Source organism: Phocoena sinus, chromosome 16 (assembly GCF_008692025.1).
Source record: "Phocoena sinus isolate mPhoSin1 chromosome 16, mPhoSin1.pri, whole genome shotgun sequence".
Classification (NCBI taxonomy): domain Eukaryota; kingdom Metazoa; phylum Chordata; class Mammalia; order Artiodactyla; family Phocoenidae; genus Phocoena; species Phocoena sinus.
The window spans coordinates 74511880-74539314 of NC_045778.1; positions in this window are offsets into that span (position 1 = coordinate 74511880).

A 27435-nucleotide genomic window follows, 5' to 3' on the forward strand; every position below is an offset into this window, starting at 1 on the left:
ATTACTCCACAGTTCCCTAAGAGCCAGCTTGAATAAAAGAAAATCTACCAGCCTTCCCTTCTTATAGAATACAGGGTGCTTGTTCTCCTGAAAGTGTTTCAGAAGGTTCAAAGCTATCACACTTGAGCTGTGGAGAGAGAAGTAAAAATAGCAACAAAACGTAGCAACCAAACCCAGATACCTTGAAGGAGGTTATTTACATTAAACAAAGCAAACCAATCTACTTAACAAAAGCCTTCTTTTCTTAACCTAAGTATTGATCATCACACTAATACCCCAACCCATCCTCATATAATATAATTTATTAAAATTAGATTTTTTAAAAATTTTATTGAAATATAGTTGATTTGCAATGTTGTGTTTCAGGTGTACAGTAAAGTGATTCACTTATATATAAACATATATATTCTTTTTTTACATTCTCTTCCATTATAGATTATTAAAAGATATTGAGTGTAGTTCCCTGGGCTATGCAGTAGGTCCTTGCTGGTTGTCTATTTTATACATAGTAGTGTGTATATGTTACTCCCAAACTCCTCATGTATCCCTCTTCCCCCCCCCCACCCCTTTGGTAACCACGAGTTTGTTTTCTGTGTCTGTGAGTCTATTTCTGCTTTTTAAATAAGTTCATCTGTGTCCTTTCTTTTAAGATTCCACATATAAGCAATATCATATGATGTTTGTCTTTGTCTGGCTTACTTCGTTTAGTATGATAATCTTTACGTCTATCTATGTTACTGCAAATGGAATTATTTCATTCTTTTTTTATGGCTGAGTAATATTCTGTTGTATGTATATGTACCACATCTTCTTTATCCATTCATCTGTCGATGGACAGTTAGGTTGCTTCCATGTCTTGGCTGTTGTAAATAGTGCTGCTATATTACAATTTGATTTACAGAGATCTTTCGAGAAGCTGTCCATTGTGCACTTAGAGCTGCAGGCCTATTGATTAAAACATATCTGTAAACTGTTGACCTGAAGCAAATAGACCACCACGTATTTCTCCAGCAAAGATGGGTTTATTTAGGATCAGCAGAGAATTGCAATTCAGGGTCTGCAACTACAGCAAGCCACGGGCAAGTCCCCCCATGGCAAAGGAAGGAGAACACTTCTGTAGAGGGGGAAAGGAAATTGGGAGGGCCACAGTAAACAAAAGGTCATGGCTTTCCACTTGGCTGGGTCCTTGCCAGGAAAGAAGAGTCTTTCTTCTTCTTCTTGGACTCTGCTCTCCTCACAGGGTGTGATAGCTCCCCCTTCTGGTCTCCCAACTCTATTTAATTGAGGCTTCTGTTATTAATCTTTTACAAAACCAAGGGGCATTTGCCAGAAAGACAAGAAAAGGAGAGGACAGAGTAGTTTTTAATTTGATACCTGAAGGGCTATGAGAGAGAAAATTCAAAACACCAAGTACAGGCATGCCTTGTTTTATTGAGCTCTGCTTTTTTTTCCCACCATTGAAGGTTTGTGGCAACCCTGCCTCGAGCAAGTCTATCGGCACCATTGTTCCAACAGCACTTGCTCACTTCGTATCTGTCACATTTAGTAATTCTTGCAATATTTCAAATTATTATTTTAGTATATTTTTATTGTGATCTGTGATTGGTGGTTAGCAATAAAGCATTTTTAAATTAAGATAGGTACATTTGTTTAGACGTAATGCTGTTGCACACTTAGACCACAGAACAGTGTAAACATAACTTTTTACGTACTGGGAAACCAAAAAAATTCAAGTGACTCGCTGTATTCAATATTTGCTTTATTGTGGTGGTCTGGAACCAAACCCACAATATCTCCGAAGTCTGCCTGTACATGTGGAGAAGTGCCTGGGAGATGAGGGCAGGCAAAGGACAGCAAATATATTATTTCTTTAAGTGGCTGAACCTTGAAGCAGGTTTGCAGTGAGACAGCTCATTCAATGAAATCATTTTTTCTCAAGGTGCCTAAGTGGTATAGCTACTACTTTAATGTGAAATTAGTTAAGTCTGGGGAATGATAGAGCATTTAATTTGAAGTTCAGCACTGGTGTGTTCTAGCTCTTGCTATTTTCTTTTTGGTGGTTCCTTCTCCTCTGTCTCTATGTACTTCAGAGTGTCTTTTCTGCATTTCTGTACACTGGTGTACGTCTGTGACTTCTACACTTATCTTTCCTTCTGCCAGGTACCTCTGCCTCCCTCCCTCCCTCTGTCTCTCTCTCTCTCTCTCTCTCTCTCTCCCTCTCTCTCCCTCCACGTGCATTGATGGTGCTGAGCCTGGCAGTTTGTAGAGAACTTCATCAGTCTCCCCCACATTGAAAGCTGATCTCTTTTGTTCCACCGAAGAGAGAGAAATCCCTCTAAGTGTACGAGTGCTATCTCATTATCCTGGGGCTGGAGAGAGGAACTTCTCAAACTTCGTCATTTCAGTAAGAAAGACCTTTGAAATCTTTATAATTGTCTTCACACTCATGTCTTTCCTCTTTTTCCCAACAGCTAAAACATAGGTAAACAGTGCTGAAATCTCATTGGCGTGTCCACGAAGGGTAGGGTGATTTATTCAGATATTAGTTTGGGTCCTGTCTTTGCTGCAGGGGGAATCAAAAAGAATGAAAGCCTTTATCATTCTGTACTCTGGGTTTCTTTCTCCCCCAGGTCCCGAGAACCTGTTTCTCTTGATGGCCTTAGGTTACTGTGGGGACAGTGTTGGGTTTTCCGGGGGGACAGGGAGGCAGGAAGGGCTTTCTGGGGGCGGGGGAGCAGAAGCAGCAAAGTCTGCGTGTTGAGCTCTGGCTTGGGCGTTGAGGAGACATCAGTACACAAAACAAACGTTCCTGTACGTGTGGAGCTCACATTCGGTGGAGACTGAGAATGATGGTCTCAATGATGAGAAGAGAGCCTCCTGGGTAATGTGGGAGAGCAGTGGAGGCTTGGCTGTGCGATCTGCCTGGTTGGAGCCCTCAACCTCAACCAAGATTGACAGATACTGGGGCTGTAAGAAGGCAGCAGAATCTCTATACCGGAGGAGCCACATGGGTTTGAGCAGTGAGTGGGTTGGCAAGGACTGGAAGCCATGGACCCCCCTAAGCATTTTCCTCTGTGTAAGATCCCCAGCTCTGGGTAGGGACAGGCCCCAACTCACTGGGCCTGGATTCCTTGCCACGCCAGAAGGATTGGGTTGGGGACTCAGAATCAAAATTAATTTGAGTTAAAGAAAATAAAGTAACTTGACATGTATTGCCCACTTAAGTTCATAATTTCCAAGTCTTACCCCGACTTCAGTGGAAGGTGTGTGCTCAGTGGCATTGTACAGGTATGTGACTTTTTGTCTTTCAGAATATTGTCCATTACTCCCTATATATTTGTTAACTCAGTCCTACTCAGTTTGGGTTGAAAAACTATAGCTGAGTGTGTAAGAGTGACACCTCTAGAATTATTCAGATCTTAGCTCAAACACAGATTCATACCCATAGATTTATATCTCACCTGTACCATGTGGCCTTGGGCAAGTTACCTAGATTCTCTTACCTTCAGTTTCTTCATCCGTAACATGGTGATAATGATAGTATTCATCTGAGAGATTACATGAGAATTAAACAAATTCAATGCATGTAAAGCCTGTAGGTAAAAGTACTTGGCAGCTGACAAGTACCTGAGAAATGCTGACTCTAATTTTTACTTTTTCTTACTGACTAATCTTGGAGAAAGGGACCGTTAGCGATCACCCACCATGAAGTTTTGAACTAGACGACTTCTAAAGTTCTGTCCTTCTCTAAATCCCAAGGACGATGGGTCTCTCATAGGGCTTAGTCTCTTCTCTTCCTTCAACTTACACTGGGTTAAAGCCATGATCGCAAGTTAGACTAAGAATACAGTGGCTTCATCCTTTAATGAGGAGGATCTGGGGTGTGCAGGAGACCAGCCAACAACCTGAGTCATGTCAGGGAGAAGATAAGGCAAGGTCTGGGGTGTGTACACTGCAGCGTTCTTAGCGCAGTTCATAAACACATCTTCCCTTCTTTGGAGCATTGTGCCTTCCAGTAGGTAATGAAAATTGCCCCAAAGAGTGAGTAACTAATTTGACAAATAAATGAAAAAGAAAAAGAAGAGCAGAGAAGACATCGAAACAAGGAAGTTGGCTCATCTTAGTCCCAGAAAATAATTTGCTAGAGGGCAGCTGCTTGAGGGATGGACATGTGGCCCGAAGTAGACCAATCAGAGCTGCCAAGACTCAGTTTCAGGATTTCTGTGAGAACCACTGAAAAAGAGAAGTTCTCTTTTGCTTGAGACTGCTGTGAGGATGCGATGGGAGCCTCAAACAGCTACAGCCATCTTAGCAGCAGAAGAGGGCTTCTGCTTGTAGGTGGAGCCCGCACAGAGGAAATCAGAGCCCAAAGACAGAGAAAGTGAAACGGGTGACACTACCTGGGCCTCTCGACCCATCTGTTCCAGAAGCCAGTCCTGCCCCTGGCTTTTTAGTCACTTGAACCAGTCAGTTCCCTTTTCCTATTTAGCCAGGTTTTGTTTCATTCTGCATCCCAGGTGACCAACAAAATGGACACTGCTTTCAGCAAGGGCCAGTAACCACAAAGCCCCGAAACACAAACAGTGCCCGCTTCCTCCCTGCGCACTGGTCTCCTTTCTCTCGAGTGTGTGTCTGTCTGAGCCTTGCATTTCTTTTATGAGTTTCATTTGCTCCTAGTCCTATTTCTGGCTCAGCTTCGGCCCTCAAGCCAGCCGTGGCACTCCGTTCTCCTGGCTGATGCCTGGAGCCTGTCCAGTGGAGCTTTGTGTCATTCAACTTTCTCCCTCATCAACACGCTGTTTTCTGTCTTGGGTGATGCAGGCTGAATGCAGAGCACCTCAGCACGCTGGTTAGAATTCCAGAGCCTTCCTTCATCGGCCTGAGTGTGTACATGCAGCTGGGCTACGACTTCCATTTCCGGCTGGTGGCCCAGAGCCACAATTTTTCCCTGTTATTAATACCTGCTATGTCCTTTTAGAAAATGTTGGGATACAGCTGTCCAATTTCTCCAAATATGTGTATATTAATCCATAACTACACATTTAAATCCACACTTACTTTGATGTGATATGAAGAGAAAAGGCAGTCCTCGTAGTTTGTTTTCCAAAGAAACAAGAAGAAAGTAAGTTAATACACCATCAGTATCACAAGCAATGATGAAACACATTAAATACCATTTGAGAATTCTTTTTACAAGTATGATGTTAGTTTTCCGTGAAGAGTTGTGACACTTGCCTTGATTTGTGAATGACATATCCGCCTGCAGGCAGGTGGGGAGTTTCTAGGGTCTCAGTTTACGCTTATGAAAAGAGAAGCACCACATTTAGTGGGTGAAGGAGTCACCGAGCTTGGTGTGCGCTCGGAGGCCGCGCCTTCACCCTGTGCTGTGGTGTGCGGGCTCGGCACGCTCAGCAGAAGGCCTCACGTGCATAAAACTCTGTTTCTTCTCTCAGCTGCTATATGCGACCCAAAGTTTGTCATCTGAATTGAACCAAGTGATTTCTTGACTCTCGGCTCTATTTCGTGCTCAGGAGATGTGTAGTGAAATGAAAAGTGGGTGCCGGAGGCTGACATTCTGGAAAAAGTATGATCCCAAAGCAACATTTCCACCATGCTTCTTTGAGTAACTAGGATCCAAGAATCTATTTTTATGGAGCAAGAGAGCTACCACATTAGCAGATCTGAGTCTAGTACTTCCAAAGAGACTTGGGGAATACTAGAGGCACGTGATTGGCGTTTCTGAACAATGTTTCAACTTTATATATATGTGTGTGTGTGTTTTTATTTAAGTATAGTTGTACAATATTATAGGAGTTACAGGTGTACAGTATAGTGAATCATAATTTTGAAAAGTTATACTCTGCTTGTAGTTATTATAAAATATTGGCTGTATTCCCTGTGTTGTACAATATATCCTTGTAACTTATTTTATACCCAATAGTTTGAACCTCTTAATCTCCTACCCCTGTGTTGCCCCTCCACCCTTCCCTGTCTTCACGGGTAACCCTTAGTTTGTTCTCTATATCTGTGAGTCTGCTCCTTTTTTGTTATATTCACTAGTTTGTTGTATTTTTCAGTAGTATCACACAGTATTTGTCTTTCTCTGTCTGACGCTTTTTAGTAAGAAAGGAAGGAAAGAGGGAGGGAGAGAAGGAAGGAAAAAGGACAAAAGGAAGGAAGAATAGAGCAAAAACAAAAAAATAGAAAAAGAGGGGAAAAGAAAAACTGAGAGGGTCAGAATTCTATTGCAGTGTCACTGTCTCAAGGGGAGGACACTTGGGCTTTGACCGGGTTTGGGGCACGGTTGAAGGGGCTGGAGCAGAGTATAACACAAGAGCCATCATTTGGAAGCCTGAGTAGACTGTTTCTTGCGTGAGAAGGAAGAATTAGAACCAGTAAGTAGGAGAGATACTTCAGTTCCATTTTAAGAACTTTCTTAGTAGAGAAATGGGCTTCCAAGTGAGGTAGTGCGTTCCTTATCTGGAGATGTGCAAGCCGAGACCAGACACATGCAGGGTGTGTCTATGGGAATTCATTCACTGGGAAAAATGTAAGACTAGCTTACTGCTTAGAGTCTGTGTTTCATGTTCGACACTTGGAAATTGAGGTGATCTTAATGGGATACCTAAGAGAAGCTCAAGCCTTTTGGGAACAAATACGGGCAGACCTCAGATATGCTGTGGGTTCAGTTTCAGACCCCCACAATAAAGTGAATATTGCAATACACAAATATTTTGGTTTCCCAATACATATAAATATTATGTTTACACTATACTGTGTACTGTAAAAAACAAGGTACATACCTTAATTTAAAAATACGGGGCTTCCCTGGTGGCGCAGTGGTTGAGAATCTGCCTGCTAGTGTAGGGGACACGGGTTCGAGCCCTGGTCTGGGAGGATCCCACATGCCGCGGAGCAACTAGGCCCATGAGCCACAACTACTGAGCCTGCGCGTCTGGAGCCTGTGCTCCACAACAAGAGAGGCCGCGATAGTGAGAGGCTCTTGCACCACGATGAAGAGTGGCCCCCACTTGCCACAACTAGAGAAAGCCCTCGCACAGAAACCAAGACCCAACACAGCAAAAATTAATTAATTAATAAAAATACGTCATTGCTAAAAACTGCTAACCATCATCTGAGCCTTCAGTGAGTTGTAATCTTTTGCAATAACATCAAAGATCACAGATCAAAGATCATCATAGCAAAAATAATAATGAAAACGTTTGAAATAGTATGAGAATTACTGACATGTGACACAGAGACATGAAGTGAGTAAATGCTGTTGGAAAAATGGTGCTGAGAGACCTGCTGGATGCAGGGCTGCCACAAACCTTCAATCTGTGAAAAAAACGCAATAGCTGTGAGGCGCAATAAAAGGAGGTACGCCTGTAACTCAGGCTCCTGGCGAGTTCAGAGGAAGAAACAAATATGGCAGCAACCACAAAACACATCAAGTAACACTTTGCAATAATGAGGAGGTGATTACTTCCCTTCCAAAACCCCACAGGGAACAATAGTAGGTAAAAGTTAAATCACAGGCATTTCCCCTCGTTATCTCGTCGAATTACTTGAGTTGCCTTTCTAATTAGCCTTGTGCTGTCAGCTCTGGAGAGCTCTCAGAACCCAGTGAGATGGCTGTAGAAGTCACTCAGGCCCAAACTGTGTGTGGTCATTGTTGGCCAGAACCCCGCTACCCACACAGTGACATGACTAAGAGGCACAGCAGAAGCCACTTCAACTCCAGGATGTATAGTATAATAACATTTGGAACTATTGAATGGCCCAGCAATTCAGTGTCAAAGAGGGGACAAACATCAAAGAGGGGACAAACATCCTTCTTAGGGTTAGAGATTTGCTTTCACACTCAAAATCTACACATCAAGAGCCTTGTGTGTGTGCCAGTGGTGGTGGTCAGGGTGGATGACATTTAAAATAAATGCTTAAATTTGAACTGATTACTTGGTTAAATGAAGCTAAGCAAAAGCTAAGTTCCTAAACTACCGCATAGAAGCTGAGATGGAAAAAATGTCCTTCTCCCACCTGTTCTTCGCACTCTATATCCTGTGTACTTGGCGACTGCCACTTTCTGCAGGCTGTGCTAGGTAGCTATGTGTAAGATCATAGTGATTGAAAGTTGGGTTGCTTTTCAATGTACTTGTTAAAGTAAAGAAACAATTTGGCACAGTTCCCCAAGAATAATAGAGAAAACTGAGGTACAGTCCAAATAGAGTCTCATTTTGCTTTTCCCTACTTTCATCTTTTGGGCTCTTGCCAATATTTGCTAGGTGTGTTCTCATTCATTGGCTTTGAAATCACTGTAGGCACTGTGGGGAAGTAGGAGTGGGAGACAATTTTACAAAGCCCAGAGAAGCTGAAAAGGAAGTTGGCGCATCACCTCCCTGGAAAGAATTTATCTAGTATTTATTATTGTCACAGCTGGGGATGAGCAACTTTTCTTTATCTCACCCGTGCAAGCCCAGCCTTTGTTTCTTCCAAGGCAGAAGCTATCAGGTGGCCTCTGAGGACTTGTTGTAAATTTTTAGTTAATTACCTGTCAAGCACGTCAGATGGTAGGTAAACAGGAGTGGCTTTGTATTTAAAGAGTCTGACAGGAGTAAAGTGAGTTGCTAATTATGAAAAGGAGAATTTGGATAAGAGACAAAAATACACCTAAAGGATTTAGGCTCTTACTCTCTATTTCTATGAACTAATATTTTTCTCCTGGTTATAGGCCACCATCCTTGCCTCATGACTTGTTCAGTAATTTTTAATTGTATGCTGGACACTGTAGATTTTACCTTGTTGAGCATATACATTTTGTCGCCTTCCTTTAAAGAGAGTTGGTCTTTGCTCTGGCAGGCAGTCAACTTATTTGAAGAGCAAACTGTTCCTTTGGAAGATCCTTTGTGTTTTAAGTTTTATTAGAATGATCCTAAAGTAGCCTTTATTCGAAGGCTAGTTAGACCTACTAAATGTTGTGGCCCTTGTAAAACCTCTATTAAATACCCTGGGTATTCACTGTGGTCTTTCCACTCTGGCTGGTGGAACTAAAGTGTCTCCCAGCCCTATGTAAGCTCTGGGAATTGTTCATCTCACAGTTCACAGGTTGCTGTTCCTTACCCAGTCCCATGGAGTTTTCACTCTAAAAACACACAGCTTAATATCCAGTCAGATTCAAAGGGATACCTAGACAGGCTTCTGGAGCTCTTGCTATCCATAGTTCCTTCCTCTCCAGTACTCTACCCTGAAAAGCTGCCTCAGTCTCTCCGAACTATGATTTCTGTCTCTTCAATTCAGCAAGATTGCTGTGTTCTGCTTGGGATCTGTCTCCCTGCACTGAGATCTGGAAAGTGCCTCCAGGCAGAAAACCAAGGTGATTGTAGAGCTTACCTTGTTCACCTTGTTTATCTCCCTTCTCTAGGGATCACATTCTTACGCTGCCTGTTATCCAGGGTCTGAAAACAGTTGTTTCACATATTCTTCTGTTTGGTTTTCTAGTAGCTCATGGTGGGAAGATAAGTCTGCTACCAGTTACTTTGTCATGACCTGAAATAGACGTTCTCAGTTTCCCAGTCTCTGGGTGCATTTTTGCACTGTTTCTGCCCCAACAGTTCAACAGAAAATAAGCAGTTGAATGAAAAATAGGACCCTGTAGTGGGAGGAGATTATAACTCAGCGGGAAGACAGTCATAAATAACTCCACCGTCGGGGAGAACAGTAGAGACACACAGGCTGACCCTGCCCTGAGCTCTGTCCAGGACTCCCACATTGATATCCACCTAAGCCTGGCTTAAAAAATTCTTCCTCTTTCCCATTGTTGATATTGGCCCACCCTTTTCCTAGTCATTCTTTTCTAAGGAGCGATAACAGATGCTAATTTGGACTATGTATTGTCTTTGTCCTGGGCCCTTAGCCTACATAAGATGCACATGAAAGATGGTGCCTTTATGCCGCAGGGACAGTCAATGGGAGAGCTTGTCATTAGAGGTGGCTTTTCTTAGGCTATACTCCTTCCCCCACCCCCAATCAGGAAGACCACATCTGTCCTCACTGTCTACCTATATTCTAGCCTTCAAGCTCAACTCCAGCCCATCCCCACTGTAATCTTATTATATCATATGTTCCAGGATCCTTGCTGGGATATAGTGTTTCTTTCCAGCATGTAGTTTGCTCCTGGAACTGATTCCTAGTCAAGTCAGAGGATAGACCACTGAAGTGTCACTGTTTGACTTGTGTAAGTTGGAACAGGAACTTAAAAACTGTTTGGTGGAGAATAAAGAGAAGTTAGCTCAAAGGATGAAAACAAGTCTGAGGAAATTCCACAAAGCAGTAAAAATAATAAATATTAATTACCATCAAATGGACTTGCATGATGACTGTTAGTTCTTTGCAGTTTCAGCTACAAGTGTTGGGATTCCATCTTTTTAAAGAAGGTAAATTGCAGTTCCATCTCTGGGCTGCATTTGCAATTCCCAAGGCTGGCTGAAGAGTGTCACAGCACCTTCACATTAAGAAAGCTTTCCAAAGCCTTTCCCTGGGGAAAATCACCCTGGGGGTGATGCCTGTATTGACACAAAGTCTAGTACCCAGTTAATGTGGTCTGTAGATATGTCTGCCCTGAGTTTCAAACCACGGAAAAAACAAAAAGGATCCATATTTTTTCTTTATATCCTGTATTCCACTCAGAAAAAAAGAAGCCTTATTAAGACAGAATTTGTAGCAATTAACCTGGTTTAAGCAGCTATGACTTTCAGAATCTTGATTTAATAAGACTAACAGGGTCCACCCAGATGCTGTATCTACATACTTGGGTCCTTGCTAAAGACATCATGGAGGTACCAAGGAGAACGTCTGAACCTGCACCTCTGGGAGGAGAACTAGGTGCAGTTCCTATTGAGACTACTTATGTGCCAGGCTATGTGTCTGAGCTCTAATTTCTTTTTTTTTTTAATTTTTAAATTTTATTTTATTTTTTTATACAGCAGGTCCTTATTAGTCATCAATTTTATACACGTCAGTGTATACATGTCAATCCCAATAGCCCAATTCATCACACCACCACCCCCACCACCCCGCTGCTTTCCCCCCTTGATGTCCATACGTTTGTTCTCTACATCTGTGGCTCAATTTCTGCCCTGCAAACTGGTTCATCTGTACCATTTTTCTAGGTTCCACATATATGCGCTAACATACGATATTTGTTTTTCTCTTTCTGACTTACTTCACTCTGTATGACAGTCTCTAGATGCATCCACGTCTCTACAGATGACCTAATTTCGTTCCTTTTTATGGCTGAGTAATATTCCATTTTATATATGTGCCACACCTTCTTTATCCATTCGTCTGTCGATGGGCATTTAGGTTGCTTCCATGACCTGGCTATTGTAAATAGTGCTGCAATGAACATTGGGGTGCGTGTGTCTTTTTGAATTATGGTTTTCTCTGGGTATATGCCCAGTAGTGGGATTGCTGGGTCGTATGGTAATTCTATTTGTAGTTTTTTAAGGAGACTCCACACTGTTCTCCATAGTGGCTGTATCAATTTACATTCCCACCAGCAGTGCAAGAGGGTTCCCTTTTCTCCACACCCTCTCCAGCATTTGTTGTTTGTAGATTTTCTGATGATGCCCATTCTAACTGGTGTGAGGTGATACCTCATTGTAGTTTTGATTTGCATTTTTCTAATAATTAGTGATGTTGAGTAGCTTTTCATGTGCTTCTTGGCCATCTGTATGTCTTCTTTGGAGAAATGTCTATTTAGGTCTTCTGCCCATTTTTGGATTGGGTTGTTTGTTTTTTTAATATTGAGCTGCATGAGCTATTTATATATTTTGGAGATTAATCCTTTGTCTGTTGATTCCTTTGCAAATATTTTCTCCCATTCTGAGGGTTGTCTTTTCGTCTTGTTGATGGTTTCCTTTGCTGTGCAAAAGCTTTTAAATTTCATTAGGTCCCATTTGTTTATTTCTGTTTTTATTTCCATTACTCTAGGAGGTGGATCAAAAAAGATCTTGCTGAGATTTATGTCAAAGAGTGTTCTTCCTATGTTTTCCTCTAAGAGTTTTATAGTGTCCAGTCTTACATTTAGGTCTCTAATCCATTTTGAGTTTATTTTTGTGTATGGTGTTAGGGAGTGTTCTAATTTCATTCTTTTACATGTAGCTGTCCAGTTTTTCCCAGCACCACTTATTGAAGAGGCTGTCTTTTCTCCATTGTATATCCTTACCTCCTTTGTCATAGATTAATTGACCATAGGTGTGTGGGTTTATCTCTGGGCTTTGTAACTTGTTCCATTGATCTATGTTTCTGTTTTTGTGCCAGTACCATATTGTCTTGATTACTGTAGTTTTATAGTATAGTCTGAAGTCAGGGAGTCTGATTCCTCCAGCTCTGTTTTTTTTCCCTCAAGACTGCTTTGGCTATTCGGGGTCTTTTGTATCTCTGAGCTCTAATTTCTGACTGCAGTTTTTTCTTCCTAAGAAGTTGGTTAACATACACACACACACACACACACACACACACACACACACACACACGACCACCACCACCAACAACAACAATTAGTTTGGATCTCCTGGACTCTTCTTTTCCCCAGGAATGGAGCCTCCCATATGCCCCAGACCATCACGACCCATCCGCACTCCCCCTGTAGAAATATCCGCTTCTTTCCTTAGGGCCACGGGATGTTGCCTGTGCAGTTGCTCGAAGCACATCCTCTAAATGACCATGCCTTTATCACATCATTTCTCTGGAAGTTGTTGCCTGTTGTAACATGCCCTGCAGGATGCTAGTGACTTGCTGGAAGGGGATGGATAAGTCCACCCTGGTCCGTGGAAAAATTGTTTTCCATGAAACCGGTCCCTGGTGCCCAAAATGTTGGGGACCTCTGATTTAAAGGGTGACCATGGAGAACTCTGAATGCCAAGGTTCAAAAGAGTAGGCAGTGGAGAGTGGCTGATGACTGTTGATTAGGTTAGAGAAGTGGCAGATGAATGAAGAATTTGGGGGATACTGATCTGGAGGAAAATTGTCCCATGGGTGAGGAAAGCAATGAGACCAGTTAGGAGGCAGTTGTAAGAGGGTAAATCTAAGGGAATGAGGTTCTGAGTTAGACCATGCGACTGGGATTGATAAAAAAGGGAAGGCGGCTGGAGACCTTGCCGTGAACAAGTAAGCAGGCTTTAGGACAAGCTGGGGTCCGCAGAAGGAGAGGGGGGCAGCCCCACACTGAAGTTTGGTACGGGAGTTGGGTGAATGATGGTGTTGCTGGCAGAAAGAGGAAGGTCATTTGGGGATGCTGGCTTGGAGAGAAAGAAAAAGATCTCTGTTGCAAGCATGTTGCCTGTGAGCAGGCAGCAGAAAGAAATGCAGACAAACAGCTGGAGATGCGGGATTTTGTTTAGGAGAAAGTCTGAGGCTGGAGTCGTCCCCACAGAGGTGAGAGCTGAAGTTGAAAAGTGAAGAGTCACTCATTCATTCAGCAACGATTTGGTCTGTATCTATTAGTGCCAGGCACTTCCAGACATGCTGGGGATACAGCAGAGGGCAAAGGAGACACTTCCCTTTTGGAACTCGTATCTTATTGCAGGAAGCTGACCTTAAACCAGCAATTTTACAAAGATCTGGAGGAAGGAAGCTGAGAGAGAGAGGAGGAAGAGGTAATTCCATTTTTAGGAGGCGGGAAAACAAAGCAGGACTATTGTGGAAACCAGGAGTATTCTGAACTTTCCCACAGAGGACTCAGAGAAAGTGGAAACTCACTGCCCTCTGCCCAGGGCCTCTCTGGGGCCCTGCCTGTTTGTCTCACACGCATGTGTTTTCAGGCAGAGGCCCTGCAGTCACAGAGGCAGCTGCAGCCCACTTCTCTCCAGAATCTGTTCCCACCTTAGATTGTGATGTAAGTGAGGAAGCTGTGTGACTGATGTCTCCAAGTGGGCTACCAAAAAGGGGCCAGGAGAAAAATCACCGAATGGCAAGCAGTCTTTATTAGCCTCACGCATTTAAAAGGAACCGATGAAGCAGTTGGAAAATGAATCCATCAATGGTGTTCCGCACATGAACCCTTCACGAGGTCCAGTGATTCCTTCAGAGCAGCCGGGGATGCTTCCTGATGAGAGCTGGGCTCATGTTCCCATCAGCTAAATGAGGCCTTGCATCCCGTGCGTCCCCTCAGAGGGAGAGCGAGTGACGTTCATGTGACTGATACATAGGCATCACCTGATTAATCATAATGGCAGAGAGCTGAGATCCTCGTCTGCATTTTGCATGAATCCGTAACGGTGACAGGAATCAGTGATGGATGGCAGCTCTCCCCTTAGCACAGCTGGCCCTGAGCAGGTGCATGGGGCACACTGTACGGCAGAAGAGGAAGAATTCTCCAGAATTCCAGGAGACCCCTCTACCTCTCTGCAGCCTGTGTCAGAACCCCCGAACACCTCTCTCACATGACACGTGGTCCACAGTCATGCAATGAATCCTTATTTCCCTCTCTTGGAGTTCTTGAGGTCAGGGACTGTGTTTTACCAACCCCGGCATCCTCAGTACTTACTTCAGTACCTGGCGCTCAGCACAGGTGCTCAGGATACGTCTGGAACACGTGTGAGCCCCGCTGGATGCCTCTCCTGGTGGAGGCGAGGAGCGTGGAGCAGCCGCAGGTGCCATTGCGTAGTCAGCCCCGCCAAAGGGATCTTGGAGCAAAAGGTTCATCTTTTCAGATTCAGGAGTTACCTTTCAGCCCACCTAGAGGAACAGGTGAGAGAGTGTGCACACGTGCAGGAAAATCTCAAACACCACGCAGCCCTGGGATAACTCAGCTTCTAAATTCCTGCTGGGAAAGGGGTGTAAAACCTGGGAAGTGAATGGGCTCAGCCGTGCGTGAAGGCTGCTGGGTAAATCAGGACCACGCATCATGCACAGGCTGGTCGGTGACACCAGGGGCTGTGCAGGAGACTCCAGGACCCTCTGTAGCTTTCCTCTTATTTGTTAGTCCAACTCCCTACTGGCTTCCAGAGCACTCAAACAGCCTTGTATAAGCTGCGTGCTTCACCCCCACTCCAGGCCAGGATCAATGAGGCCAAAGACCCTGGTGAGAAGCAACAGCTACGGAGGCCGTGTGAATGGAAGGAAGCGGGTCATTCTTGGCAGTAGCTGGAGAACACAGAGGGCACCAGGGGACAGGGCTGGGGCTGGGGGAAGGTCTGCCCAGGGCTTTATAGCAGGGGCTCCAGGGCTACCCAGGAGACCCAGGGGACTGGGGCAAAACACTAAGTTTCATGTTAGGGATTTAGCAGAAAAGAAAAACGGAAGCAAATGTCCCCTCCCCAAGAATATCTTCCACTCTGTGTCTTGGGCTAAGCGAAGAATCAGCCCAACTTACTGTGCCTTTTACGTTCATTTTTAGGAGACCCAAGTTTTTCCATTAAGTAATATACTATGTTGACATATTCACTATTGTATGTAATATGGCAGAGATGTGGGTGCTATAGATTTTAGAAGGTTATTACAAAGATTGATATTTTAAAGCAAAACAAAGGATTCCTGTGTAATAGTGATAGATACCTTGGATTCTTTGCTTACAAGTAAAAGAAACCAATTTTAAAAATTAAAGACGAAAGTAGGGATGGGGGTAGGAGTTCTTATCATTGGAAAGAAGGAATTGAAGGTACAGTGGGACAAACAGTCCTGAGAAGGACAAAGCCCATGGCCCAGCCCCGGGGCCTAGAGGTAGGAACTCAGGGACTGTTTTTGAGGGTCCAACCCTGAGAATGACTTACTCCAGCTGGCTCCCTGCTTGTGTAATTTTGCCCCAGAGTTGGGGCAGAGAGCTAGTAGTTTAGCTCAGATTAGGTGGCCCTCCCTTGGTCACTGATACCATCCAGGGAAGAGGCCAGTGACAGTGCCCCAGCCCAAGGCAGTGGCTGTCCTCCCAGTGGAGAACTACCATCTTAGAGGCCTAGGTACAAAAACCAGATCTGCATCAAATTTTGGAATGAACATCCCTGTACGATGGGGATGCTAACCGTCAGAGGGTTTGTGTGAAGATTACGTGGAGATAGTGCCTGTGAAATGTCTGTTACCGCTCCTGGCATGAAAGGAGTACTCCAAAAGCGTAGCTTTTAGTTGTAAAATTAAAAAATGCCATAAACTTCAGTTAGACTAAACTCCCCATTCCATAGGGTTTCTGGCAAATCAAGGCTTTACTTTTCTAACTTGTTTTAATTCCTAGAATTTAATTGCACCCCCCCCAAAACACACAGAATCACAAAGAAAGCATTTAAGATTCTTTGAAGTCAAAATGTTTAAGCTGATGAAAAGATAAAATGTCCTCAGTATCGTTATGTGGTTTACACGGAGAGGGAGCTTGGTCTGGGGGTCTGGCCTCTCCCTGGAGCCCCAGCTTCCAGGCGTGGCTCTGCCATCTTCCTGTTGCTGACTCCAGGATGACAGTCCCCTCTCTGGGCTTCATTTTCTTCATCTGTAAGAAGGGGTTTGAACTGAATGGCCCCAAATAATGACTAATGTCTCAATGCCACTTTTCAGGGTGAAAAGTTCTTTGACGTCTATCAGGATATTTGATTCTTCAAGTATAGCACTCAGTCACTGCATGAATTTGGTTTAAACCTCTACAACTCATCACTTATCAATGAGAAGAGCCGGTGTCTTGCTGTTCTAATGGTCCGTAAGCATGTGGGTTACTGCCATCCTTCCCCATAAACCTGCAGACAGGACAGCCTCATCTCAGTCTCATAGAGAAGTAACCAAGGCAGGAAGAAGTTGAGCATGACAGGGTCCTGGGGAAATTCATCTGAACTAATCAGCCTTCCACACACACCCTCATCAGGAAATGAGGCGCTCTTGTAGTATCTCAGAAGCAAGACTCTTCACATTCCCTCTCATAAAAAGTAACAAGAGGTTCATTCACAACAGGATCTGTTTCTTTTTCCAGGTGGGCGGGGAGGGCATATAGCATTAACTTCCTGTTCTCTATCAAAATTAAGTTTACCTTCGGACCTTTGCATATTCCTAGTTTGACTTAATTGTCCTGGTGGTGAATGGTAGTGTGAACTTGCCCTTGGAGACTCTCAGAATATAATTCACGCAGCTCAAGGGATGCCTCGGCAGGCAAATACTTCCTCCTTACTGGTCCTGGAGACCCAAACCCTTCGTTTAATTCTTCCACAATAATGGATCTTTGGTTTTACTACCATTATTCTTTGCAAACATTTCCTGTTCCCCTACATAGGGTTATAGATTTGGGGGCTACAAGGGATCTTAGAGGTAATCCACTCCCTTATTAAAGTTAATTGAATTCCCAAGAGGTTAAGTGACTTGCTGAAGGTCACAGGGCCCAGAGTTCAGGTTTCCTGACACCCATCCAGAGCCCGTTACACTTCACCGGTCTGCCCGGAAGATTGCAGGAATCCTCTTTTATCATCTCAGGTGTCATTTCATGAACAAATAGTGAGAAAGAGCCAGAGACGGGAAAGAGTGGAACAGCGGAGGGAAGGCGTGGGACGGAGGACAGTGTTATAAAATTAGACGCGGGTTATAAATTACAGTAGGGCAGTTGACAACCCTAAATTATAAAGTCTCACATTGTAAATCCCTCCCCCAAACAGCAGTGTGGGATGAAGATGATTTCAGGCCCAGCTTTCTTAACTTTCCACACTGCATTTTCTACCTGCTTTGGAATCCCAGCAAGACGTTTTTAGGCACCTGTGTTTAAAACTATCTAGCAAAGCACTGGGCTGACAGTTACTTGATGTATGCTGTGTTCCTGGCCATCCTAGCAGGGATGTATTCTTTCTCTCCTGGGCTGGTATGTGGGTTCATCAGGCAGCATGGAAGAATGGCCCCAGCCAATCTCTGTTCTGGTCCTTTAAGGAAGGGGGCAAGAGGAGATCGGGCTGGCCCGTCTCCACCCAGCCCTGCTTGAAGGCCCCAGTTCTATGGCAACTCCTTTTGGGAGGGAGAAGAGAGGAAGAAAACGAAGCCAAGTCCTTTTCCCTGTGCTCAAGAACTGTGGGGCTTTGCACTTTGCAAGGGTCCTGATGGGGCTCAATACTTGCACTACTGGAGGAATTTACCTCCCAAGCAAAGTTTCATTCCCATCCTTACCCTATTGGCCGAAGTCCCTGGGAATAATTTAAGGATCCTGGGCACCTGAAATCAAACTTGGACCCTTGGTTACTATGCATTCTTTTACAGGGACTACCTCTATTTTACTCTCTACCTCTGCTTTGTTACACAGCATAGAAAAGTAACACATGATGAAACTCCAAATGTTTTGAGTCTGTAAACAACACACCACTGACCACCAGACCAGCTGGGTTTATTTTCACTACAGGGATGTTTTCCCGGATGGTGACCCAAACATCCCCCCCCACAGCCCATAAATATGAAACCTCCCCTTACCATACCCCAGAGAAGGCCCTTCCGGGTAGTTGTCTTTGAGCCCCTGAGGCAGACAGAGGGTTTGGGGTGGGCTCCAGAACCATTCTGTAGCAAGAGGATTTGGAGGCTGTCTACCTGCCCTCAGCCAATGGTTTACCTTTCCCCAAAGTGACTCCCCATAAAAATAGATGTGATTGCAGCAAAGGAATGCCTGGTGGTGGGGATGCTGCCCAGCCCCACAGTTGACTTCAGTCATCCTGGGTCTCTAAACTAACCATGGAAGGTAGGAGACAGAGGAAGGAAGGGAAACAAGGTCCCTCCTTGGGTGGTGGGCTTCTTTAGGCTGTGAAGGTGTTGGAGATATGAGAACTCCGATTGCTCCCTGCTGGTTGGGGGCAGCAGAGAAGTTCTCTCTGGGGACAGGCACTGGAAGTCATCCTTCAAGAGATGCTTACGGTGACTGGCCATCTGGTCACTGCAATGTGGCTCCTTTGTAGGGGGGCTTTTTTCCCCTTGGGGGCCGTAGAGGAACCCAGGCTTACAGAAGAAGCCAGTTACTTTTCCTTTTTACAAAAATATAAATTTTTACAACCAATACAAATGCTTAAATACTTAAATCATTCAAGAAGCACTTGTAATCAAACCCCTTATGCTTGAATATGCAGTTCCTACCAGGACACAGTTTGAAACCTCACTTTAAATAAATAATTTGTTTACGATGATCAAGTCTGCTAATGGTGAGGCTTCTTGCTCTGTCGCTGCGCTCCTAAAGTGTGCCAGCCACCACCCCGCCCCAAACCCCACCCTGGGCTAAGCAGCTAAGTGCTGTGGCCGGGACAACATTAAAAAAGCGCCCCTCCCCCCAAACACCACCCAGGCTGAAGTAACTCCTGCGAGGCAAATGCCCAGCCCTGGAGTGCTTTGACCAGCCTTCCTTCTGTGCAGCTGTGGTCATGAGACTTTTCCCACACATACAGCGAGTTTGTATAACAAGCTGATTTCAGAGCCAGGTTTTAAGTGGCTTAAATAGGTTTTCCACTATTTTTTTTTTTCTCCTTGTATAGTTTCAGCAGGAAGAAAAAAAGAAAGAAAAAAGTGGTTTCAACCACCACCTATTGAATCGAAAGTTTGCCTGCAGCTCAAAGGGTAGAGAAAGCCCACCTCAGTCCAAATGAACTTGGAGTCCTCTTCTTGCAGATGTAGGTCACACAGCTTTGACTGAAAAGCTCTAATTTAGGCTCCTGGACCCTAACTTGCTTCTGTGGAAGTTTTCTGGAATGTGGCTCACATAGAAGGGAGTCAAATTTTAAAATACAGAAGAAAAATAAATTGAGGGTGGAGATGTTTGTGTGTGTGTGTGTGTGTGTGTGTGTGTGTGTGTGTGTGTCCCTCCTCTGTCCTTATGGCCCAGCTCTGTATGAGTCTAGTATGCAATTATTTTTAACTAATTAGTTTTCTAAAAAGAAATAAATTTATTTAAACTAAAAAATCAAAACCAAAACCAATTCACCCGTTTCTCCCACCCCCCAACCCCCATCTCTGATCAACCACCAATCCGTTCTCTGTACCTATGAGCTTGGTTTGTTTATTTGTTTGTTTTAGATTCCACATTTTTATTTTTTAAAAAGTAAAGCTAAACCACTTACAATTAATTACTTAAGTAATTTCTGTATGTTTGGTCTTAATTCTTCATCTTTTTCTCTATTCTTTGGGGATTTTTTGGATGGGGAGATGTTCTGTTTGGTACCCTTGCTATTACCTTGGTCCTGTCCTCTGTGTCATATTCTTTGTGATTTGTTTGACTTTATTTTCTAGTATGAATGAAAGTCCTACATCCTGTTTTCAAGTCTTAAGGAATAGTTAAACTATAATTTCTGATTATCAAAGTCAGGAGTGAAGCTGTACCTTGTGACTTGATCTGGTATAAAAAGGAAAATTAGGTATGTTTTACTCACTCCATTCAGGTTTTGGTAATGTAATTTTGAGATAAGAACCATTATCTTTTTAAAAATTGTATTCAAATTCCTCATATTCATCCTTTGAGAAAGGTTGTCTTCATAATTAGTTGAGCCACTTGTCAGAATTTTCCAGAGTTCATCTTTTTTTTTTTTAACGTCTTTATTGGAGTATAATTGCCTTATAGTGGTGTGTTAGTTTCTGCTTTATAACAAAGTGAATCAGTTATACATACACATATGTTCCCATATCTCTTCCCTCTTGCGTCTCCCTCCCTCTCACCCTCCCTATCTCACCGCTCTAGGTGGTCACAAAGCACCGAGCTGATCTCCCTGTGCTATGAGGCTGCTTCCCACTAGCTATCTATTTTACGTTTGGTAGTGTATATATGTCCATGCCTCTCTCTCGCTTTGTCACAGCTTACCCTTCCCCCTCCCCATATCCTCAAGTCCATTCTCTAGTAGGTCTGTGTCTTTATTCCTGTCTTACCCCTAGGTTCTTCATGACATTTTTTTTTCTTCTTAAATTCTATATATATGTGTTAGCATACGGTATTTGTCTTTCTCTTTCTGACTTACTTCACTCTGTATGACAGACTCTAGATCCATCCACCTCACTACAAATGACTCAATTTCGTTTCTTTTTATGGCTGAGTAATATTCCATTGTATGTATGTGCCATATCTTCTTTATCCGTTCATCTATCTATGGACACTTAGGTTGCTTCCATGTCCTGGCTATTGTAAATAGAGCTGCAATGAACCTTTTGGTACATGACTCTTTTTGAATTATGGTTTTCTCACGGTATATGCCTAGAATGGCCATCATCAAAAAATCTACAAACAATAAATGCTGGAGAGGGTGTGGAGAAAAGGGAACCCTCTTACACTGTTGGTGGGAATGTAAATTGATACAGCCACTATGGAGAACAGTATGGAGGTTCCTTTAAAAACTAAAAATAGAACTACCATACGACCCAGCAGTCCCACTACTGGGAATATACCCTGAGAAAAGGAAGCTTCTTAAAATGTTTCAGTTCTTCTAAAATGTGAAGCACAAACAAGTTTCTTCTGGAAAAATAATGGGCATGTATTGACTAATTCAGGTTTGTCCCCATCTACTTGTATTATGGGGGGTGTGGGGATGTCTTATCACTTAATGTTTTTGTAAATATTGTCCATGAGTTTTTGGTTTGGTATCTAGTTTATTTTATGTATTTCTTGGTGGGCATTCAGGTAGATTCAATGACTATCCCACAATGTAGATGTCATCGTATAGTGTGACCATCTTCCTAATCATATTTTAAAATATTTTCCAAGGGAAGGATAGATTATAGAATTCGCACTGTCATGATGAATTTTCTTGAGTGCAATAGCAGAGGAAAGAAAAGTATCCCTACATTCTAAGAAGGTTCTGTCTAAGAGAACTTTCGGTGATGATTGAAGGAAGTGAAAGGAGGCAGTGGGGCATCTGAAGGTCTTGAACGAGGAGAACCCCAAATACCCGGCGGGTATTTGCTGGAAAATGAAATTCTTTCAATTTGTGAACAGTAGATAAAACTGTTAGTGAGTAAATGGAGGAGTTCCTTGGCAAATTCTGAAAGGAGATGAGGCAGTTTGAATGAACTTGAAATTGATTTATCAGGACTACCTTCCAGGACAGAAACCTACAAGGAAGAGAAACACCTGGGAGTGGAATCAAAATTGAGCAGAATATGGACAATAGAGAAAAAGGAAAAAGAAAGTCCAGATAGAAGTAGAAGAGGGGAAAACACCAAGAAAATTCAGGAAACCAGCCATCAGATGTTTGCACACTCTTTAAAAACAAACAGGGCTTCCCTGGTGGCGCAGTGGTTGAGAGTCTACCTGCCAATGCAGGGGACACGGGTTCGTGCCCCGGTCCCGGAAGATCCCACATGCTGTGGAGCGGCTGGGCCTGTGAGCCACAACTACTGAGCCTGCGCGTCTGGAGCTTGTGCTCCGCAACAAGAGAGGCCACGACAGTGAGAGGCCCGCGCACCGCGATGAAGAGTGGCCCCCGCTCGCCGCAACTAGAGAAAGCCCACGCACAGAAAAGAAGACCCAGCACAGCCAAAAATAAATAAATAAATGAAATTTAAAAAATAACAAACAAACAAGCGGGAACGCTGAGAAAAGCTGTTCTGAACCTTGCCGCCTGCTAAAGGTTCAGGAGAAAATAAATTCATATAAAAATGAGCAACAAGTACAATTCAAGGTCAAGTCCATTCAGAGTTAATAGAAGAAACACTGAGAGTAAGGAGCAAAATAAGATCCCTAAAGATGATGAACGCATGCCAGAAATGCAAGCCCGGAAAACTGTAACCCACTATTTCAAAATGAGCAAAATGACATTTGGAAAATGATACATGACATGAAATAACAATATACATTAAAATTGGAAAAACTCAAAAGGAAACACCAAACTCAGAAAAGATTTAGCAATAAAATAAAGCTAGCAATGTACTATCAACATGCAAGAACTCAGTGAATATTGTTTACATGCTCCTTCCTGAAAAATATACCAGAGAATGAGCTTCAGATCATCAAAGGAACTAGAGATACATTTACATAAAGCCTGGTGATGAGCATTGAGTATACAGTTACTTGTAGAAAGAATACTAAATGAGGGTTAAAAAGGAGAGAGTATTTACAGGTATATATCTGCTGTGACAATGTAGATATCGTACAACTATTCTAAAAAGGGAGAGAGTGAGAAGAGCATATGTAAGAAATTAATTATTTTTCATAATCATACTGGAAGTTGAAGTACTGGTATTGGTATTCTGAAGTTGGTGGGTGTATATTGTGAAATTAGGCAAATCAATAAGCCTCTGGTTCTGAGGATTTCATCAGGATTCTTAGGGTGGAAAAAAAGAGATATAGATCTACATGTAAAAGGACCCTATAGTCCTTCATTTAAATTAGACATATCTGTATCATCTCCTGAAGTATTTTATCTTTTAAATATATATAGGGTTAGCCAAGAAGTTCATTCAGGTTTTCCATAACATCTTATGGAAAAACCTGCGAACTTTTTGGCCAACCCTATATTATATATTTATTTATTTATATAAATATATATATAAATTTATATATATTTAAGCTCTTTCCACTTAAAGCCTAGAAGCATGACCTACCCACAAGTAGTCTTGAGATTTCATTCCCTATTAAAAGAGATCTTGACTGATCCCAAGTCTGGGGCAGAAAAAAAGGCCAATAAACCTGGAATATATTGTCACGCCAGTTGGCAAGAAAGTTATCAAAGACCACTAATGTCGTGTCAAAAGCATTCATCAGCCAACCTGAATAGCCTCCCAATTGACATATACGGTACTATTTTTGCTCTAAGAAGGATAACAATTGAAATGAATTAAGACCCATCAAATATGTTTTAGGTCCACGAGTTAACAATAATAGTTTTAACAAAACTAACTGGCTAACTTCATGGGCTTTCATTATCTTAAAAACTGGTCAATAAAGAGAAAGAAGGATGCATTTATTCTTCTTTTCCTGCGTGAACTGTCTTACTGGCTAACCAAATAGTTGATGAGGGAAAGCATCTCTGTTGTAAAAACATTCCAATTAAAAGCAAAAAAGAAATGATAGAATACCTCCATTTTGAAATCCCCAGGGAATGAACAGACCTAGGCATTATGGATTAATAACTGCTAACATCACAAAAAGAGAGACACTAGATGTGGCCTCCTAATGAAAGAACATAGCCCGCCTATAGTCTTACTGATGCGATCCACCTGGAGTCCATTCAAGCCTTTGGACCCGGCTGCAATTTTCAAGAAACATATAGGAAAGAGGGACATACTAACAGCAAGATAAGCACACAACCAACAAAATCCAGACTGTTGGAAACCACAGGTTAAATGGCCTGGGTTTTTCAACACATAAACATAGGGAAAAGAAAGGGAGGGAGGTAATTCTGAAGATTAAAGGAGATTTAAAAGCTGTATCAAATAATTTTTGAAATGGCAAGACGCAACTAGTGTCTAGGGATACATAAGTATGAAAACAAAAAGAAACCAAAGAAGTGATTACTGTAAAAGTGAGGATGGAGGGGGCTGTGACTGGGAAGGGGTCGGCTCTGGGTGGCTGACCAAGTTCAAGTTCTTGACCTGTCTGGTGGTTACGAGGATACTCACCATTTAATAATTCACTGAGCTACACATTTGTTTTGTGTGCTTCTCTGTATCTATTTTTTATTTTTTAAAGGTGGTGCGAGCATCTATTTCAGCGAGGTCAGTTTAGGTACTGTGTCAGGACAGGTTACTGTGTCTCCTTTAGCCCTAATTAAATCAGACACAGGGGAAGGAGCTCCGGGTTGCCAGCTCTTAAAGATTCCCCAGGGGATTCTAACGCACAGTCAGTGTTGAGCAGTACCAGGTATACCGTGGTTCTCCAAGTATTGGACCAGCAGCTTCAGGATCACCTGGGAAGATTGCAAGAAATACATTGTCCTCACCTGAGAACTTACTAGAACTGCCAATTCTCAGGCCTTACTTTACCCACAAAATCAGAAACCCTGGTGATGGTCACAACAATGTTGTTTTAACAAGTCTTCAGTGATTCTGAGGCGAGCTCTAGTTTGAAAACCACTGGGTTATTCCAATCAGAGCTTCCTGCGACACGTCAAAAAGACCCACACCTATGCTGGGATGAAAAGGCCAAAGGCTCTAGCAAATGCTTGGAGTGGCCACGATAGCGCTAATTCATCCGTGGAGAGGCACTCTGGCTCGCCTTCCCAGGACAACAAATACCAGAGGGAATGCAAATGCACGTTTTGGCCATTTTTCAAATTACGGCAATCTGGTAGGTCCTCTCTGCTCTGATAATGTGATATATGGAGATGGTGATTGTTGCTTTAGAGCAGGCATATGTTCAACTCTGAGCTGGTTCCATTTACTGAACCTAAATAAATCTTGATGGTAACATCGCCCAAATCTATATGCAGATTTAACATGGAGAAATTATCTTTTTAGAACAACTAAACGACGACAACAACAGTCTGTGAATCTGTGCTCTTTTGAGTTCTTAGAACGTGGCCCCCTCTGAAACCAACAGGAGGTAGGCACAGCGGAGGCTTAGGCCTCACAGGCTTAGGTCTCGGCCAAGAAAGCCATTTCTCACTTGTAAATGCTGGGGCAGGTTTTATACAGTCTTCATCTGAGCAGTGTGTAAGTGAAAAAGTCTGAAAATTGCTGTTTTTCTCTCAAAGTACTTTTTAGAAGATCTGGCTTTAAAATGGGGCAGCTTCATTCCATTTGATTATTTGCAAAGGGAGATATATTTAAAAGTGATGTCAGGGAAAAAATATAATTATCCCCCTTCGGCTTGCCTTGTTAGTCTGGAGTGATTCGCTCGTGAGGGATGGATGTTCTCCACTGACCACACTCTAGGAGAGTGATTCACCCGTGAGGGATGGATGTTCTCCACTGACCGCACTCTAGGAAGGCACGGGCTTTATCCCCGCTCGGCTTGCCTTGTTTGTCTGGAGTGATCCACTCGTGAGGGATGGATGTTCTCCACTGACCGCACTCTAGGAAGGCACGGGCTTTGTGCTGTTTCTCCAGGACGAGGAGAGATTTGCATCGATCTTTCCAGAGTCTGCTGAGTCACAGATCCCCACCTCCAACCCAAGCCTGAGCCACAGCACACCTGTGCTGCCCGGCTCCTGCCCTCCGGTTGGTGCCAGTCACTTCTTCGTGGCACATACAGACCCTGAGATGCCCCTTCCAGAAAGGATCATAAAAGCAGTCAGGGAGAAAAATGACTTTCTCCAGAACCATCTGCATCACTGTTTTCTGGTTCCTGAGATCCGGGGCAATCATTACATCAACACATATTTATCAAGAGCCTAGAGTGTAAGCTTGCACAAGGATCTATGGATACCATGGTAGACAGAGATGATCCCTAGTCTCAGGGATCTTGCAATCCAGTGAGTAGAGAGTCACTAAAACAAGAACAACACAGTGTGATCATTGCTTGGTGGTGGCATGTGCCTTAGTTCAGAAAGAATGTAGGAGAAATGTCCCTCCTGGGGCGAGGGGTGGATCCAGGGAGGTTTCACAAAGAAACTAGACTTTGAGCTGAGTGTGAAGAATGAGGGATGTTCAGTGGGAGGGTGCTCTGGATAGAACGATTAGCGCTGACCAAGGTTTGGAAGTGTGGAGCAGCATCTAACCCTTGGGCTCAATATATTCATATGTAAACTACAAGGTGAGGGGCAGCAAAGATCACGTATGAAAAGGTTCTGTAGCTGAGTCAGAGGTAAGTTTCAATGTAGCATTCAAGGGAAGAGCCTTTGAAGGATCCTGAGCAAGGGAGGAACGTGAAAATGATAGTTATTCTCAGCATCATTATTACTGTCTGTGCTACACCTGTCACGTGCTAAGCGCTGTACTAATTCAGTTAAATAAATGACTCTATGAAATGAATGTTAATTTCCTTCTACATTTGAGGAAATAAATTCAGAGAAGGTAAGTGGCTGGCCTATAATCACTAATTACTAATAAGTAGCTTAGTCCTGACTAATACCCACGTGGGTCTGATTCCAAAGGCTGAATTCTTTGGAGTAAACCTTTTGGCAGTTTGAAGAACAGTCGGCACTCCATATCTGCCGGTTCTGCATCCACAGATTCAACCAACCATGGATCTAAAATACTGGGGAAAGATTTTCCAGAAAGTTCCAAAAAGCAAAATTTGAATTTGCCTCACACCAGCCAGTTATTTACATAGCATTTACACTGTATAAGGTATTATAAGTAACCTAAGGATGATTTAAAGTATACAGGAGGGTATGCATAGGTTATATGAAAATACTTTGTCATTTAATATAAGAGACTTGAGCATTTGAAGAGTTTGGTATTGACAGGTGTCCCGGAACCAATCCCCCATGAAGACCGAAGGTTGACTGTACATGGGGTGTTGAGACGACAGAGCTGGGGGAATTGCCACGTGAGTTAGAACTAAAGACATGTAAATGTAGAATTTTTCAATAAAAATGATGTCATGCTAAACTGTGCAGAAATTACATAACAGGACTCATTCCTTCATTC